The following is a 21151-nucleotide window of genomic DNA, read 5'->3' on the forward strand; positions in this document are numbered from 1 at the left end:
TCAAATCCGAAAGACCTATTCCAGTTGCAGTGACTACAGTATTACTCAATTCTGTCGCATCTGTTTATTAGTAAACTTTTTCAAACTGCCGAGCGGTTCTAGGCGCTAGAGTCTGGAACCGCGCGACTGCTACGGCCGCAGGTTCGAATCCTGCCTCGGGCATGGATGTGTGTGATGTCCTTAGGTCAGCTAGGTTTCAGTAGTTCTAAGTTCTAGGGGACCGATGACCGCAGAAGTTAAGTCCTATAGTGCTCAGAGCCAACTTTTTCAAACTCTCCAGCCAGAGCTACCTTGAACACCAGTGTCAATTTTGAAGAGATCAATTAAACGTTTGCTGCTAGTCTCACATCTGATTTACATTTTAAACACCTAGATTTTAAAAAAAATAATGATGAAATTAGACAGTCATGTTACACTCAAGAAGGGTCAGCTTCTGCTCGATAATAATGGTGCTCTGTAGTGGATGTGGGACTACTCGGCACACGTTACCCCGTTTGGTAAGCACCCTGACGTCATTGCTGGCGTGGTTGTCCGTTGACCAGAATTCCACCTTCCGTGGAGAACACGACTGTACGGACATCTGTTGACAGATCGTATAATTATACAGTGAATTAGACACAAGACGGGAAACTAGCAGGTTTTTTGCCTTAATTTAGGACACCATTGTAGTTAAAGAACACCACGTTAAGAAATTAGGTGTACCACGCGCAATAAAGTGAAATTTTAAACCCTTACTGTTACCTGTATAAGAACGCACGTTAGGCAGTGTGTGTATCAACAAATACTGCTGACTTTTTCCACAAAGGTCTGATTTGCCACGTCTTCCGAAACGTCTGCACGTGGATCTATTTCGCCTCTTACACCTGGGGCTATTTCCGCTCAGTCAATATATTGGTTTAATTGATGTTTACTGCGAAAGGACACGTTTTCCTGGTTTCTTTTGAGATGGTCCGTACATACAAGAGGAGAAAGCCAAGTGGTCCATGGTCCGAGGAAGATACGAAACAATCAGTAACAAGTATTACAGACAGCTTCTCTGGATAATACGCCAGCAATCTGCCACGTGCATTTACCAAGTGTGTGTGGATGCAAAAGGACGAAAAATGTTTATTATTGGTAAATGCTTCTGATTTTGATACTGAAATACGCTGGGCGGAACAGACTATTGTCAGGGTAGAACAGCCATACCATCTTTATATACTTTGGTTTCTGCCTTCTTCACATGTTTGTTTGACACTTTGTTCCTGTGAAGGAATTTCAAACTATTATATACTGGAAAGTATTCACAATGAACATACCATAATTGTATCACATTGACATACTTTTTTTAAAAAGTTTCATTTCAGACTATTATTAGGTGCGTAAAAAAGTGTACAACATAATATTGAATATAAAGTCTCCAGCGACATCACTGGGAATAACCTCGAATCTATACACCACGCTGAAAAAATGTGAAGAATTTATCAAAAATGCCTCCTGAGCTCCGTTAAGATGCTATGTGTTTCAAACGAGGCAAACTGGGTGCTTTAGGAGAATAATGATCCGAAACTTCGCAGCCGTTTCTGTACAGTGTGGATACAAGACAATGTGGTGTCCACGGTGGATTGATCTGCAGTGTCTCTGGAGCAAATCCGATCGGAAATGTTTGGTCGTGTATTAAGATGAAGCTTAAGGGAAAGCCAGTATATGCTTTGAAGCAGCTACCATATAAACTCCGGACGATATGGTGATTGTTACCTAGAGAATATGCGGAAAAATGCCGGGAAAAGGTGCCAAGCTATAATCGATAATGACGGCGATTGGGTTAACTACTAAGTACTTGTGCAATCAGTAATAACATGTAGCTTCATGTAAACATACATTAGTAATAGTGTCTTTTATTTCATACAGATAACGGTGTACACTTTCTTGTGGAAGTGACTGTGTATAGGGCTTATAGTTGAAATGAGCGGAATAGCCCATGTGTACTCTAACCCAAACCAGGCAGACCTCATGTAAAGACGGAGAGAGACCGTCGAATGTCGTATGGGGTAGTTGTATAAAACCATATGAAATCAGCGGAAGCAGTCACTCTTGAGTTCCAAGGTGCTACAGGCAGTTCAGATAGCCCAGTGACTGTGCGTAGTGAGTAAAAATAAGGGGGTACAATGGACGAGCAACTGCTCATACGCCACACATTTCTGCGGTCAGTGCTAAGCGATACCACTGGACACTGTATGACTGAGATTAATCGCGCTCGATTCAGCGGCATTGCGATGGAAGGGCTTGGGTTTGGGGAATGCCTGAAAGACGGTTACCTGATATCATTTGCAATGGCAAAGATCAAATACGGAGGAGGTGGTGTACGGTATGCGAGTGTTTTCAGTGGTTATAGCGTAGTCTCCTTATTGCACTTAAGAAAACATTTAATGTAGGAGGATATTAACACACTGGACAGGATTGTGTACTGTGTACATGAGATGAACAGTTCGGAGGAGGTGGCTATTTGTATCAGCATGGTTGTGCGCCCTGTCGTAAAGCACCATCTGTGAGGCAGAGGTTTGTGGACAATAAATGGAATGACCTCCCCAGAATCCCGACCTGAACGAGTTTGAACGACATGGCTCCAGACCCCACCGACCAACATCACAGCCCTCTCTGGTTTCGGTTCTTGAGGAGGCATCGACCGCCATTCCTTCACAGATATTCAGATACCTCATTGAAAGCGTTCGCAGCGAATACAGACCACCATAGAGGAGAAATGTGACACACACCATATAAATGTATACCAATCGGGATACTTTTGACTAGATAGTGCACGAGCCAAGGAGAAGAAAACCATTAGTCCAACAAAATGATGGTTGGATTTACCAATACAGGCACGAGAAAGACATTGTGGCATCGATAGTTCCGGTGCCACAGCGTAGGTACACGCTCGTAGGTTGGCACTACGAGAGCGGACGAACTACGCCGATCACAGCGTCCTCTAGCCGACGCTGTGGAACTCAACGAGCGCCGCTCTACTTTCTGCCCAGTTGATCAAGAGCAGACGGCCTAGCAACTTAGCTTCGACTTGTAGGGAGCTAGCCATTACAGACTTTGTCTGTCTAACTTCTAATAACTGTCAGCTTTGACACATGAACGGCTTCACACCTACGTGCTCATCTGTACCAAAAGTTAAGTAATGTATTTGTACAGGGGTGAAAAGTATTTAAACCGACAAACTCTGGGAGGTTGTAGGGGACATCAAAACAAATATTTTTCGCTAATGTCATATTTCCCTATGAGAATTATTTAAACCAGTGGAGGCCATATTACGCTCTTCAGTTGTTAGAGGCCGTATTACGATCTTCAGTTGTTAGACGGCGTATCAACGCTCTTCAGTTTTAGGCAACTGCTGTCCACCAGTGTAGTAGGGCATTGTCTCTGTTTACTAATGGAGCGATACACCTGGAGTGAGTACACTGATATGTTTGGTGCGTACTACGTAGCGCACCACAACGGACGAGCTGCACAGCGGGTTTATCAACAACAATATCCTAATCGCCGTATCCTGCATCATACGACCTTCGCTGCTGTGTACCAACGTCTGCGTGAGACCGGGTCATTTAGCAGATTACCTGGACAGGGACGCCGTCGCACGGTAAGAACGCTGCAGTTTGAAGAAGCTGTCCTGCAGCATGTGGAGCGGGATCCTTCAATCAACACTTGTGCAATTGCACGTAACATGGGGACGAATCAGACGAATGTAAGAACTGTCCTTCGAGAGCAATTGTTACGTCCATTTCACTTACAGCGTGTCCACAACCTGGAAGCAGTTCATTATCCACCCATAGCACAGTTTTCGCAGTGTTACCTGGAACAGTTTGAAATGCATCCTACATTTCCATCCTCTGTGCTGTTTACCGATGAAGCAACGTTCGGGAGTGATGGAGTCTTCAACATGCACAATTCGCATGTATGGAGTGAGGATAACCCACATGTCACAGTTACTAGCCCTCATCAATTGCGGTTCTTAATGTGTGGGTCAGTGTTGTTGGGGACTGTTTAATTGGACCGTATCTGCTATCTAGGCCATTAAATGGCAGGCAATATTACAATTTTCTCGCTAGAGCATTGACAGAATTGCTGGAAGACGTCCCGCTCCCAACATGACAAGACATGTGGTTCCAACATGACGGGGCGCAGGCACATTTCAGTCGTCGTGTGAGTCGATTCCTGGACCGACGGTTCCCAGAAACGTGGATTGGCAGACGTGGACCTGTACTATGGCCTGCTCGATCCACAGATATGTCCCCTCTGGTTTTTTGTGTGGGGAGAGATGCGCAACCTTGTTTACGCAACTCCTGTTGCATCAGAAGTGGATCTGGTTGCCCGGATAGTAGCAGCAGCAGGAACAATTGAGGATACTCCTGGGGTTTTTGCCCGTGTCAGACAGAACATGATCAGACGGTGTAATCTTTGTTTACGTGTCAATGTAGGCATTTTTGAAAATCTACTGTAACTGAAATTGGGGTGTGTTAATGTGTTGTCTGTTGGTCATAAAAAATGGAAAAGTGTTTGTTGGTTTAATTAATTTGCCGCCAGATAAATCTTCCTCTACCGGTTTAAATACTCCTCATAGGAAAAAATGACATTAGGGAAAAATATTTGTTTTGATGTCCCCTACAACCTCCCAGAGTTTGTCGGTTTAAATACTTTTCACCCTGTATATGTGTATACACCAGTAAAGGTGCTTTAACTTTACTTGCAGTTCCGAAGTGCTTTACATCACCTGCTCCTACTCGCTTCCTTCATTCGGCCTATTTTGCAGAAGCAGTTCACAGGAGTAGATCCAAGCGCCGCCTTCCAGGCGGGATACAAAAGCGACACAGTGGTCGGTACACACCGCAACACTCGGTAGCGTAAGTAAGAATGGTACAGTATAAGCTCACGTCACTCAAGTTCCTAATCGACATTCTGGCCTTTCTGGACTTCAGAGACTCAGTTTCGCCCAACACCAAGTATGTGGGGTAATTCTCTGTTTGCCTTCATGTTTCACTGTTATGTTAGTCTGAATGACGAGTTTCAAGAATTTTCTTGGGTTCGTAACCAAAAAAATCTAATTGGCAGAAGTAAACTGCGTTTGAAGAACGGCACCAAGAAGCCACCAATAGCTGCTGTGACGTGTGTTATGTATCGACAACCAGTTTCGGTCAGGCGACCACCTTCATATCAAGGAGACAGTTCATAAGCTAAGCGCAAATTGGGACGCGTGTGGCACGCGTGGACGCAAGACACAGCGCGACGCGCACGTGTTCCGCACGTGTCGCGCTGGTCCAACGCATAATGAGACTCGTACACGTGCTTAGCACGGGCGGTTGGCGACGCTCTGCGCTGACTGAAGAGAAGCGCGCGCACACTGTAATCTTTCTCAAACGATTTTACAGAAACTATTCTGTAAAAATGTTTGATTTTTGCCTTGCTTGTAGGGTTATATGTCAGCTTCGTGGCGAAGTGCCCATCGTCTCGCTAATGGTCTTACTTATTGTGACATACACATTTTAATAAGACGCTAAGCAAAATTCAAAAAGTTTGCCATGAAAAAGACGGATCGCTATGATTTTGCGTTTGGTGCGTATTACAGCACATGTTTCTGTGTATTAAATTTAGCTAACATGTGTGGTATTGATAGTAACGATGCCACGGCGTAGGTGCAAGGTCATAAGTTGGCACTACACGACACCGACGACAGCGGCCTCTAGCCGGCGCCGTGGAGCCCTCCGGATTTACCCTTTTCATCAAGAGCAGACGGCCTGGAAACATCGCTTCGACTTCAGAAGGTGTAGGCTTCCTATTGATGCTTTGTACTGCTTACGACGGGACTACGGTTTCGCACCTACGGGCTCTTCAGTTCCAAAGTCACGTATGTCATTGACTAATATATTACTTTCACGTAAAAAGCTGTACCGAGAATCTTACCTCACCTGCTCCTACTCACTTCCTACATTCGGCCTACCCATTCAGTTTACAGGAACAGAACCACGCACCGCCTTCCAGGCGGGATACAAAATGTTGAATTTTTCCTTAGACTCGGGAAAGGTCTCTATTTGTCTCCGAATCACGAGAAAACGGTCCTATGTAGAGCCCTCACTGGCGACCTCACGCCCGAAAGAATGAAATATTCATAACATCCCTCGTATCTCCTAAACCGCGACTTTGGCGAATCATAGCACACAAGGAGGAGATTATTTTGTCAATTCATAAACACAGGAAACTTTTTATCTATGGCAATGTATCAGTAGTGACACTTTCTCTTTTATTTTTTTCACTCCAGTGTCTGTAATTTTTTAAGAGTTATCGACAGATAGTGACACAAGAGTTTCCTAGTATGAAAATAAAATGAAATTTCTTCTCTTATGTTACTGCTAACCGACACAATGAGATTTTCCGTAAGCTGTGGAGCTCTCTGGTTGCCAATTACTTGTTTAATGAGCCACTCTGTTTCAAAATTCTGTCGCAGTAGCTGCTGTAAGATGAGTTTGTGAAGATTGTACTGTGTTTTGGCAAAGGAAGTAGAATTAAAGCCGGCCGGTGTGGCCGAGCGGTTCTAGGCGCTTCAGTCTGGAACCGCGTGACCGCTACGGTCGCAGGTTCGAATCCTGCTTCAGTCATGGATGTGTGTGATGTCCTTAGGTTAGTTAGGTTTAAGTAGTTCTAACTTCTAGGGGACTGATGACCTCAGATGTTAAGTCCCATAGTGCTCAGAGCCATTTGAACCTTATTCACTACCCTCACGATGAATCGTCTGTCCCTTCTTACGATCTGAGAACATTCTGGAGGCAGAAGATACAATCCCAATAGATAATGCCTCACCAGTTATCGAACTGTGCATTGTTCTTGAGAAAAGAATAAACATAACAACTGTACAGATATATGTAACTGCAAACTATTATGTAGTATCGAAAAGAGTTTCAGCGCTTAAACGGCGAAAAAGGAAGCACTACTCAGTGTCAATAAAATTCAGCATTCTGTAAGGCCGTATTCTTCGGATGGGCAATATTTTCACTGCCCATATGCGCCATGCCGAAGTGAGCATGCGGGAGGCTGCCTTCCGCTCCCCGCTTCAGCCCTCCCGCAGCGCTCGCATGGCACGTTGCACGAGAAACTGTGCCACAACCACAACGCCCCGCGACCTGGCGATTTCGCGTGTCGCGTCCCCTTGGTGTCGCGCCGCAATTTGCACGGTCCCGTTTGAACCTGTGGGGTAAACAAAGATCCGGGCTGCGCCACACCCGCTATACGCATCTCTATTTGCGCCTAGCGATAGAGACACGTGTCATGTGCGAACGAGCCTTGTCCTGTTGGAAAATGACACAACGATACTGTTGCATGGGGATGCAGGATTTCCATGAAGTAGCGTAAGACGTCACAGTCCACTCAGTCGCTACCACCTGTAGCCAAGTCACACCAGATGGTTCGTCACACCATGATGCGAAGAGTAACATCGCTGTGCCTCTCCAAAACAGTGGAAGGGTGGACCCCAACTCAGGTCGCCGCCGTATTCACGGACGATGGGCACTGGGGTGGTGCGACGCCATTCACCAGGATTCCATGCTTCCTGGACTTGGCCTCCAAACGCAACCGTTTGTGTTGTGGTGTTTACAGTAGCCTGCGCATGCGACAGTAAATCGCTAGTCGTGCTGCTGCTGGTCTCCAGCTGATGGTGTGGGATGACAAGAATGTCGCAAGCAGTCCAGTATTTGGGCTCTGAGTACTATGGGACATAACATTGGAGGTCATCAGTCCCCTAGAACTTAGAACTACTTAAACCTAACTAAACCTAATGGCAGGCAGTCCAGTATTTGGGCTCTGAGTACTATGGGACTTAACATTGGAGGTCATCAGTCACATAGAACTTAGAACTACTTAAACCTAACTAACCTAAGGACATCAGACACATCCATGGCCGAGGCAGGATTCGAACCTGCGACCGTAGCAGTCGCGCGGTTCCAGACTGAAGCGCCTAGAACCGCTCTGCCACCGCGGCCGGCGCAGTCCAGTATTTACTCTCGGATGGCATGCATAGATGTGCACTGTACAGTGATCCTCCCTTGTGGTGATCAGACGTTGTTGACCGGACCATGCAGTCCAACATCAGGCCACTGTCATATCTGAAGGCTCCAGAGATCTGACTATTGTACGACTCAACCAGCCGGGCAAATGGAGACGCACAATGAGTGCGCTTTCAAACTCTGTCAGGTGTTGATAACACTGTCTACATGGTTATGTGATATTTCTGTGTCCTTCATGGTGATCACTCAACATCTGACACTGTCCACACACCTACTGTATAAACCCTGCCAGGCCTAATAACAACACTAAACACCAACAACACCAATGCAGTCTGGTGACCGTTCTACCTGTCACAGAGAACCGCTACTTTAATCATTTACATTCACACTAATGGTGTGTATGTGAACGAAGTTACACTGATACCCGACCATGTCCCCTGGGACCTTCACATTTTTTTGCTAGACAGTCTACATTGAAACTGTGCAGCATTGTTTTCAGAAAATATTTTATAAGTAAATAATCCATAGTTTATTTTAACCGCTTTAAAACAGCGCATCACACATGAATGCCAACCAATTACTTCACTAGCAATTTTCATGAAGCCCAGTAACGAAATAATGTGTCTAAATTTTAGGACATTTTGACTGAGCAGCAACTCAAATATTTTTACACCACTAAAATTTCATGTTCTATCTCAAAATTGATATACGTTTTTTTTTTGTATTTTTTATCTTTATAAGACATAACATTTTCAAATTTCGCTCGATAAGTGCGGGTGCCCTCAATGCGACACCAATGAGAATGACTTCATATCAAACTTCTCCCGCAAGAAACGTATGTTGCCGAAGGAACTGTAGTAGGAAACAGCGATCCTCAAACTACTACACGAAGAAATCAGTGGATCACCCTTTTCTGATAAGGAAACGATATGTTTACAGTGTGTGTAATGTGTGCTATGATAGCGAATGAGAAACGAACAAAGTTGCACTAGCGTTTTACATTTTTAAATACATCGATGAGCCAATTCATTATGACTACCTGTTTAATAGAGTGTCGTTCCACTTTTCAAACACAGTACTACAGAAATTCTACTTGGTATGAATTTTACAAGTCTTTGACAGGATTCCAGAAGTACATGGCACCAGATGCCTAAGCACAAATCAAGGAATTCGCACAAATTAAGCCATGGAGGTTTATGGACGTGTAGCTGGCGACCGATATCTATTCCAGTTGCTGGCCAAGACATCAATGTGAGTACACTACAATGCCCCTCAAGCCACTGTAGCACGATTCTGACCTTGCAACACGGGCAGTTATCCTGCTGGAAAATGTTGTCGGCATAGGGGCAGACTTCAAGCATGAAGCGATGCAGGTGGTCCCCAATAATGTCTTGTCTTATGGTAAGGTCTTATGGGACCAAACTGCTGACGTCATCGGTTCCTGAGCTTACACACTACTTAATATTACTTAAACTAACTTACGCTAAGGACAACACAGGCACCCATGCCCGATGGAGGACTCGAACCTCCGACAGGGGGGAGCCGCGCGGACCCTGACAAGTCGCCCAAGACCACAGATCCCACCGCAGATCCCATGGAAGTCCAATTCAATGTACCTCATAGCATAACTCTGCCCTCAACGACCTGCATCTGTAACGCAGTGCATGTTTCACGCTGCCATTCTCCGGAATGTGGCGTGTAAGAACCGAACCATCGATCTGGTGCAACAAGAAATGCGATTCATTCGACAGGAGACACGTTTCTGTTGATCCACTGTGAAAACTAAGTCATCCTGTGCCCACTCCAATTACAATTGCCCGTGTCGTTCGGTCAACACAGTCGTATGGTCAGGAGCCCAAACAGTGGCCTTTCAACGGTGTCCCCAGAACGCTAGTGTCTGCACCAGCATTGTACTCTGTCGCCAGACCTGCCACAGATCACTGCCTATCCTGGATTACGCATCCTCTAACGTCTCCATTTTGTGATGAGAAGCGGTCGTTCAGTAACATACGGCCTACTCGTTATTTCAACGTCCTTCAACCACTTTCCATAGGTTCTCACGACAGCAATACGCCAACAGGAGACCAGCTTCGCCATTTCAGAGTTTCTCGTTTCCAGCCCCTTTGTCAAAACCGCTTATATCAGACGATTTCCGCATTTGAGGCTAGTATTTTCGCTACGATGACTGCCCATTCGTCTCTCTTCCGCTTACACTCTTTCCTTACTGCATCACGTGCCCGCGAGATCACCAGCAGCTACTCAGACTCGCAGTGGGCAGCGATCACAAGGTTTTGGCTCATCAGTGTAAGTTCTTTGTAAAGCAGTACTTCGCACTAGGAAGAAACCGAATGAGGTACCACTGTTTCAAACAGACTTAAAGTCTTGTATTCAGGTGGCTGGAGACACTAATCTTTATCCAGCCATCCTGATTTAGGTTTTCCGTGGTTTCCCTAAATTGCTTCTGGAAAATGCCTGGATGGTTCGTACCATGAAGCCACGATTGGCTATCTACTCTAGCCTTATCAAACTAGACCTGTAAGTTTGTAAATGCCTGTACATATGAGTTACCTTCTCTTTGTTGCCCTTAAGTTGTAGTACCAAGATATGTCCAACATCCCTGTAAAAGAAATCTACGCATGAATAAGGCTACTAATATTACTGCTATTATTACTCCTACTGAATACTTCTCTTTTAAACACACAAAAAGTTGTTCGATGGGGTTTCTAAGGCACAGGCACATTATTCACGATGAGCAGGAATCAGCATCACTCTGGTCTACCCTTTCTGTGGCTATAGTGTTGACGAATTCCCGTTAGCTTCTTTGGAAAGTCACAGCCGTTATCGTGCCCAATATGGGCTTTACACTATCCGATCAGATATATCCGGACGCTTATCACAAGGCGTTACTGTGCGGTGTGCCACCGTCCTTATGACAGCCTGGAGATACGTTCAGTGAGGTGTCTGAATGTCTGTGGAAAAATAGCCCATTTTTCCTCAACAGCCGAAGGCAGAGGAAGTGATGATGGTGAACGCTAGGGTCTAGAGCCATGTCGTTCTAACTCATCCCGAAGGTGTTCTGTTGGGTTCAGGTAGGGAATCTGCACACAACAGTTCATTTCATTCCATAAATCATTGCCTCACATACGCTACTGTATAATTGGGGGTGTTGAAATGCTGATAAAAAAATTCAACATTTCTGAACAGTTCGCTGTGAAATGTGTTCAAATTCCTTCGCATTTAACCGGCCGGAGTGGCCGAGCGGTTCTAGGCGCAAAGTCTGGAACCGTGCGACCGCTACGGTCGCAGGTTCGAATCCCGCCTCGGGCATGGATGTGTCTGATGTCCTTAGGTTAGTTAGGTTTAAGTAGTTCTAAGTCTAGGGGACTGATGACCTCAGAAGTTAGTCCCATAGTGCTCAGAGCCATTTGAACTTTAGCATTTAGCGTTTCCTTGAACGCAAAACAACCCCACGCCGTAATAACACTTGCTCCATACTGCACTATTGGCAATTTCTTTTTTTTTTTTGGGGGGGGGGGGGGGGGGCATCAGTCTTCTGACTGGTTTGATGCGGCCCGCCACGAATTCCTTTTCTCTTGTGCCAGCCTCTTCATCTCAGAGTAGCACTTGCAAGGTACGTTCTCAATTATTAGCTGGATGTAGTTCAAACACTGTCTTCCTCTTCAGTTATTGCCCTCTACAGCTCCCTCTAGTACCATGGAAGTCATTCCCTCATGTCTTTACAGATGTCCTATCATCCTATCCCTTCTCTTTGTCAGTGTTTTCCACGCATTCCTTTCCTCTCCGATTCTGCACAGAACATCCTCATTCCTCACCCTATCAGTCCACCTAATTTTCAACATTCGTCTGTTAAACCACATTTCAAATGCTTCGACTTTCTTCCTTTCCGGTTTTCCCACAATCCATGTTTCATTACCATAAAATGCTGTACTCCAGACGCACATTCTCAGAAATTTCTTCCTCAAATTAAGGCATATGCCCGATACTAGTAGACTTCTCTTGTCCAGGAATGCCCTTCTTGCCAGTACTAGTCTGCTTTTGATGTCCTACTTTCTCTGCCCGTCATAGGTTATTTTACTGACTAGGCTGCAGAATTCCTTGACTTCATCCATGTTGCGACCATCGATCCTGATGTTAAGTTTCTCGCTGTTCTCATTTCTGCTACTTCCCATTGATACTATAAATTGAAAGTCTACTGTCCCATTTGCCATAACGATTTTCAGCTAGTTCGGGCCATAAATGTGGATGAAGTTGCGAATTTGATAAATGTACTCAACCTTTGCAATATTATGTTCTTTGGTCAGAGAGGTTACTTCTTTTGAAGAGAGTAGCAGTGTTTCTTGGACAGTCTGGTATGTAATTGGTTTGAAAAGGATGGAAGCTAGCCTGCTTTGTAGTGGAGGCAGCATAATTTAAAAAGTATTTAGTAATAATATGTTTTGAGGAAAAATTTTGAGGATATGAGATGATGTGAACGCAGGAATGACAAAGGCAATTTTTAAGGTACTCCAGTCTTTTTTATATTTATATCTGTATAGTCTGTTGTTAGAACATTGTGTATGGTTAAAGTTTGCAGTACAAACTTTATAGTGAAGCACATAGATTTGTCTGATAACTGAAACAAGTGTCAAGGAAGGCAGCTGTGTATAAGAGAGTTTATTCAAATGGCTCTGAGCACTAGAGGACTTAACATCTGAGGTCATCAGTCCCCTAGAACTTAGAACTACTTAAACCTAACTAACCTAAGGACATCACACACATCCATGCCCGAGGCAGGATTCGAACCTGCGACCGTAGCAGTTGCACGGTTCCGGACTGAAGCGCCTAGAACCGCTCGGCCACCGCGGCCGGCTATAAGAGAGTTATTAAGAAATATTTTGTTAATTTGTCTAGGTGTGAGAACTAGATGAAAGGTATATTATTGTTAGGGTTTAATGAAGCATAGTTGAACGTGGACTCTTGTTCTCATTTATCAGTCGTTAAGAATTGTTGTTGTTGTGGTCTTCAGTCCAGAGACTGGTTTGATGCAGCTTTCCATGCTACTCTATTCTGTGCAAGCTTCCTCATCTCCCAGTACCTACCCAACCCACATCCTTCTCAATCTGCTTAGTGTATTCACCTCTTGGTCTCCCTCTACGGTTTCTACCCTCCACGTTGCCCTCCAGTACTACACTGGTGATCCCTTGATGCCTCAGAATATGTCCTACCAACTGGTCCCTTCTTCTAGCCAAGTTGTGCCACAAATTTCTCTTCTCCCCAGTTCTGTTCAGTACCTCCTCATTAGTTATGTTAAGAGTAGTAGTTTCCCATTTTCATTTACTTTCATGACTTTTTGCATACTCGCATAATACGAGTTGTGTACTGAGAAGCATTTTATGAGAGGTGGTAAGACCGTCTTGCTTTGTACACCTCAACTGCAGCAAATGAAATTTGATTTCTGACACTCTCCATGTATTCCTAATAGATACAGGTTGCATAGCAGATGAGCGCACAGATAGGCGAATAAATTTAATCACCATTACAGTTAATGTTCATTGTAACGCACAGCGATTAGCAGAGTGTATTTTCGAAAATAATATCAGTATCAGTTCAGAGGCTTAATACCAGTATAGGATTTCAGTAAAGTGCTATGCTGTGAATTTTCAAGTAATTTTATCAGAAAATCAAATGTGTTAATTCTTATTTTCATCTGCTGTGTAGTTACAATAACATTTCTGGTACAGTGATTGTTTGTGCGGCTAAAGATAAAGATTAGCACTATTCAGGGCCAGCATTTTAAGCTGAGTCATTTGTTTTGCAGCCAGGCGGCTTATGTAAATCCCCTTGAAAACGGATTGGTCTGTCGCAGACGAATTGTTCGATGTACCAGCTAATCTGGATTTCTATAGCGTTAAGCTCCACATCTTTCTATTTAAAATGAAATTTGAACACAGCTCTGTTGCCCTACCCTAAGATGTACATATTTCGATATCCAAATAAGTTTTATGTATTTCGCAAATACCAACCAGATACTAACAAACTCGAGTTTATATACGAGTACGAAAGCGTTTCAAAATGATGGAGGCAACGCTCTTCGCCGGATAGACCATTGTACCCCATTCTTTCTCACTCCTTACGCGCAGTCATTAAGCTACACTATGTGATCAAAAGTATCTGGACACCCTGTTTTTCATATTAGGTGCACTGTGCTGGTGAAGAGTACAGTCGTCTTTTCACAGTCGCAGACTAAGGGCAGCGTAGGTTACTTTGCGTCTTGCACCTGAAGATGATGGTGTGAAGCATCGAAACATGTAGTGCCAAAATAAACAGCTGACTGACGCAGAAACTGTTTTATTTATAAAACAGAAGCGTGCGAAGCTTCACTGTTGTGGGGACTGGTCTACGCGTGGCGACACTGCAATGGTTGGCAGTCGCATCAGCAGATGATCGTATTAAAAGCTGTCAGCTGGACACGAAGACCAGGAGTACTGGTCCAGTTTTATAATAACCTGCCGGTGTTTATCCGAGGCCACGCGCCGGCTCAGAAGGGTAACCAGTCTGCGTTAAGCGTCTGCAACTGCCTGTCAATTTACACGACACTATAACTCGTTCACAAATTTACAAATTTCAAATAAAGAATGGCGGTACCTCCATATCGACAGCCGTCTTTGAGCTTTTTTTCTGGTTTGCCGAAGTGGACACGTTCAGCCCTGTGCGCCGTGCTGTATAACTACCGAATAAATTCGCACCTCATAACTGTCTTGTTCTAATACTGCGAAGTAATGTACGAAATGTAAAGGTTGTATTTCATGTATCGATAAGGTTTCGTGAAATTTTGTCGTATTATTGGAGTTTCAGCAATGAAACACGTGCAAGACTCGAGAAACTACTTCTGTTGCGACTAGTAGTGACCTAAGTCAAAGTAACACTGATCTTGTAGAAGCTCCCTTAGTCGTAAATCACACAAAAATCCTATTTTATCAAGTTTACTGCGGTGTCACTGGTTTCATTTTTATCTTTATTCAGCTCGGTGAGAAACAATGCGAACACTATCCACCGAGAAACCCAATGCCGCCTGTTTCCGCAGGCATGCGACGCCGTAAGGAAAGTACACTCATTCTCATAAATTAAGCATAATTGCAGAATGTGGTGTCACACAACGTGGTACTACACAAAACTGGCGCAAATAGCATAGGCAAATAGGAAACACACCACGACACAGATCTGTAAGTCCACGGTATTGGTGATAAGTTGAGAAAACCGTCCCTAAACAGATGTGCTACAAAACGCCACTGTTTCCTGCCCCTGTACCCCGACATCAATATGGGATATGATCACCATGCTCACGTACACAGGCCGCACAACGGGTTGGCATACTCTGGATCAGGTGGTCGAGCAGCTGCCGGGCTGATGAAAGTTACGCCAAAGATGCAAATAAAAGACATTTTACTAAATTTCATTTTATTAGAAAATTGAGTAACGGCGAAAAGCAACATCGCAGATGGTTAGCTTCCTCCATATGTCAAGACAATGTTTACTACTTTCCGTGTTGACTTGTTTCACCTTTGCAGACACAGATGATAAAAGAAGGATGTTGTGACTGGGAAGATCTGAGTACGATATCTCAAAGGCATCAACAAAGTCAAAGACACATGGAGTGCATGATCAGATGGATGGAATTCTGTAAAGGAATCAAATACGAAAAAACAATAGATAAGGAAAACGAGAGACTGATTATAGAATCACAAAAGTATTGGTATAACTTAAGATTGATTGATATTATAAAAAACTTAGCTTCACACAATCTGGCGTTTAGAAGGCACCGAGAATCCCTTGACCTGAACGATAGCAGAAACAGTGGAAGTTTTATAGACCTATTTAAATTATTATCCAAATATGATCTAACACTAAAAGAGTATTTACAACGTATTAACGAAAAGCAACATTGTCAGCATTATCTAAGGCACGCCATACAACATGAAGTAATTATACTAATGTCCAAATCTGTTATCAAGTGCCGGCCGAAGTGGCCGTGCGGTTAAAGGTGCTGCAGTCTGGAACCGCAAGACCGCTACGGTCGCAGGTTCGAATCCTGCCTCGGACATGGATGTTTGTGATGTCCTTAGGTTAGTTAGGTTTAACTGGTTCTAAGTTCTAGGGGACTTATGACCTCAGCAGTTGAGTCCCATAGTGCTCAGAGCCATTTGAACCATTTTTTTGTTATCAAGTAAATTATAAACGGAGTCAAACAAGCAACATTTTATGCGTTCATGCTCATTTCTATCAGGGATTCGAGCCGTGTGATACAAATATCAGTAACATTTAAGATTTTGTAATTAATCAACTGGAGAGATAGAGGAACATTTCGTTGGGTTTATTGCCGTTGCAGAAACAACGGGAGAGTATTTAACAAATGCCATTTTAAAGGAACAAGAAAATAAAGGCCTAGACATCCAAAACCGTCGGGGACGGGGACACAATAACGGTGCCAATATGGCTGGCATTAATAAAGGTGTTAGAACAAGAATACTCAATACTAATCCAAGACCTTTGTTCACGCCGTGCGGATGCCAATTGTTGGAATTTGCTTTTGCTAGATGCTGCTAACACTTGTAAAACAGCTTAAACCTTTTTCGGCTTCATCAATAAAGTTTATGTGCTTTTTACAAAATCAAGCAAGCGTTGGGAGCTTATAAAAACTAAATTGATACTACACTGAAACCTCTGTCTGAAACACGATGGAAAAGTAGAATCGGAGCTGTAAAAGCGATATTTTTGCAATTTGATGATGTCATCGAAAGTGTGAGTGCCCTGAAAAATAGAAGTGATGATTCCGAAACTCTTAGCGACTGTGAAGCAGTCTTCAGAAATATTAACTTTTGAGTTGATTGTTGCAATACATGTGTGGTTTTACTGTTGTTGTTGTGGTCTTCAGTCCTGAGACTGGTTTGATGCAGCTCTCCATGCTACTCTATCCTGTGCAAGCTTCTTCATCTCCCAGTGCCTACTGCAACCTACATCCTTCTGAATCTGTTTAGTGTATTCATCTCTTGGTCTACCTCTACGATTTTTACCCTCCACGCTGCCCTCCAATACTAAATTGGTGATCCCTCGATGTCTCAGAACATGTCCTACCAACTACGTGTCGACAATATACGTAAGCTATGGCAATCGGTTCGAGTGAACTTGAAGGTCGCTATTGACACTTTATGTTCATTTCACGACTGGATTCAAGAATTCCGTAACACAGGATTTGAAACAAGCGTTGCAGAAGCTCGTTTGTCTGTAAAAAAAATAGTTTCGAAACTGAGTATCAGTTAAAAAAACAGTAGCACAGAAAAAACGAATGTTCGGTTACGAAAAAATTGATAAACCTATGCAATCTGCTGGAATGCAGTATAGAGTTAGCTTTTTTAACACAATGATAGATGCTATAATAGTCGACACTGAATGTCGATTCAAAGCGCTCAACGAATATTTTGAATGAATTGGTTTTACTTACGATATGAATTATTTGAAATCGTTATCCAAGGACAACTTTCGCAAACATTTTAATGATTTAGGTACAACAGCTCGAAAAGGCGAAAGTAGGGCCGTACAGTCTTTCGAACCTTAAGAGCAACTCGAACTTTTAAAATCCAACCTACAGGACTCAATCAAAGACGCAAAACAACTTATTCAGTACATTATGTATTGTTCGGTTACGAACAAATTGATAAACCTATGCAGTCTGCTGGAATGCAGTATAGAGTTAGCTTTTTTAACACAATGATAGACGCTATAGTAGTCGACACTGAATGTCGATTCAAAGCGCTCAACGAATATTTTGAATGAATTGGTTTTACTTACGATATGAATTATTTGAAATCGTTATCCAAGGACGACTTTCGCAAACATTTTAATGATTTAGGTACAACAGTTCGAAAAGGCGAAAGTAGGGACGTACAGTTTTCCGAACCTTAAGAACAACTCGAACTTTTAAAATCCAACCTACAGGACTCAATCAAAGATACAAAACAACTTATTCAGTACATATTAGAAAATAATTTGGAAGACGTACATCAAGATCTTTACATGACAGTCAGAAAATGCTCACAGTTCCGGTCAGTAAAGCTTCTGCCGAGAGAAGTTTCTCAAAGTTAAAATTGATTAAGACATACTTAAGAAAGACTATCTGCGTTGTCAGTGCTATCAACTGAAGTGGAAATAGCGACGTAATCTTAAAAAATTCAGTGAGACGAAAAGCCGGCAGTTCGGTTTAGTTTAATGTGTGTTTGTTTAAAGTAATTTTATCATTGCAATAATCGTTGTATATTATAATAATGAAATTTGTGTATAATTATTATTAGTATATAATTCAGCTCATTTAATTTAGCATTTTCTTTCTTACTGGAAAGGGAAAGGGGCCTCGCAAAGCTGATTCGTCGCCAACGTTCAGTTTACGGCAAGCGCCGCCGCTGATAAGACAAGGGGAAATCGTGTTACCGTGGACATTGTTTTTATGTAGCTGCAACAGACGGCAGTACTGTTGTATGGCCCATAAATATTATTGATACAGAAGGCTGTTACAAGTGGTCAACGAGGCATGTCCGAAGTGTTGTCCAACAAGGGAGGAGATTATTTCGTACTGCCGGACAATATCTACCTCTGTCTTCGTCTGTATATATTTCCCTCTTACTCTGAGCCTTGTTTCCTCTTACTCGCACCTGCAGTGCTGCAGTGTCGAGTCACGTAATCTGTACGGTGAAACAATATTACAGTCGATAATGTTTATAAGCGACATCGCTTTCAACGACGTACTGTCTACAGAGAACTCTGATGGTCCCGTCTAAACGCTAATTTGACAAATTGCTTAGTACGACATCGTTTATAGCGATATATCGTATATAACGACGTATTTTTATTGCATTTTCGGAGTAATATGTAGGCTATAATATCCAACTTTCATTTTTACAACGCAGCGCTTATTGTCAAACTCTTGCTTCCAGCAGATTTTTCGTTTAAAATCAGTCGTTAAAACGGATGCATTGTCAAATACAAAGTGTGTACACTCATTGTAAATGCAAAAATCAAACATAAGTAACTGATTACCTTAAGTAGGGCAGTATGCTGTAGTATACGTTACTGTATTGCCTTTTAAACTTAAATCAACTGGTTAAAATACTAAACAAGATTTCTATCCTATGAGTGTAGAAAACAAGCAAAATAAATTGCAGTACGGGTTATTTTTTTTTTTAAATTACAGAAGTGGAATAATTGTGTATTTGTTCTTGATGTTTTATAGCTATGTGTGTTAGATAATTTCAGTGTGTTAGGTACAATACATCACATTCGTACATTTTAAAAGAAACATAGAACGAAGCTAGGCCTTCGCTTAGAATACTGTCTTCTCATTTTGCTGCTGTTGATTAATTTTTGTAATACAGTAACTGGAACGAATTAGTGTCATTCATGACCACTATATGTTCAAATGTGTGTGAAATCTTATGGGACTTAACTGCTAAGGTCATCAGTCCCTAAGCTTACACACTACTTAACCTAATTTATCCTAAGGACAAACACACACACCCATGCCCGAGGGAGAACTCGAACCTCCGCCGGGACCAGCCGCACTGTCCATGATTGCAGCACCTTAGACCGCTCGGCTAACCCGGCGTGGCGCCATTATAGTATACAGCACTTAAAGTAAGTTTCAAACATGCTTAACATTTTATCCCATTAATTATCCAAGACTGTTTTCGAAAGTATTGAACAATTTACATTGTTGCTACTTCTTTCCTCGCTTATTAAAGGTTTTTACGTTTTGCTTGCATATTATTGCTTCACTTATCGCATAAACATAAGAAAAATTCCCCCTCAGCCCCTCTCCACAAATACCGTATTGTAAATACCGTAGTTGTACTGTATTTCTCTTACTTTTTGTCGTGTTAACTCTATGGCAGTCCAGAATTTGCAAATACGAAATTTTTATCTACAAACAGAGCAAAAACCGGTTTGTGCGACTTCGGCTATAGCGATCGTAAACTGTCGGTCCCTTCGGCGTTGTTATAACCGATTTCGACTATATTCATCTACATCTACATGGATACTCTGCAAATCACATTCAAGTGTCTGGCAGAGGGTTCATCGAACCACATTCACAATTCTCTATTATTCCAATCTCGCATAGCGCGCGGAAAGAATGAACACCTATATCTTTCCGTACGAGCTCTAATTTCCCTATTTTATCGTGGTGATCGTTCCTCCCTAAGTAGGTCGGTTTCAACAAAATATTTTCGCATTCGGAGGACAAAGTTGGTGATTGGAATTTCGTGAGAAGATTCAGTCAAACGGAAAACGCCTTTCTTTCAACGATTTCCAGCCCAAAACCTGTATCATTTCTGTGACACTCTCTCCGATATTTCGCGATAATACAAAACGTGCTGCCTTTCTTTGAACTTTTTCAATGTACTCCGTCAGTCCTATCTGGTAAGGATCCCACACCGCGCAGTAGTATTCTAAAAGAGGACGGACAAGTGTAGTGTAGTAAATCCCCTTAGTAGGTCTGTTACATTTTCTAAGTGTCCTGGCAATAAAACGCTGTCTTTGGTTAGCCTTCCCACAACATTTTCTATGTGTTCCTTCCAATTTAAGTTGTTCGTAATTGTAATACCTAGGTATTTAGTTGAATTTACGGCTTTTAGATTAGACTGATTTATCGTGTAACTGAATTTTAACAGGTTCCTTTTAGCACTCATGTGGACGACCTCACACTTTTCTTTGTTCAGGGTCAACTGCCACTTTCCGCACCATTCGGATATTTTTTCTAAATCGTTTTGCAGTTTGAACTTCTGATGGCTTGATTAGTCTATAAACGAGAGCATCATCTGCAAACAACCGAAGACGGCTGCTCAGACTGCTTCCCAAATCGTTTATATAGATAAGGAACAGCACAGGGCCTATGACACTACCTTGGGGAACGTCAGAAATCACTTCTGTTTTACTCGATGACTTCAGTTTGAAAGTTGATGCGAGTACGTAGTGGCATTCGATTTGTTAGTTGTTTACAAGAATGTGGAAGCGAGCAAATAAATCTGATACCTACATCTATGGGAGGAGTTACTGAACATATAAATTAGTTT

This window comes from Schistocerca piceifrons, chromosome 2, assembly GCF_021461385.2.
Source record: "Schistocerca piceifrons isolate TAMUIC-IGC-003096 chromosome 2, iqSchPice1.1, whole genome shotgun sequence".
Taxonomy (NCBI): Eukaryota; Metazoa; Arthropoda; class Insecta; order Orthoptera; family Acrididae; genus Schistocerca; species Schistocerca piceifrons.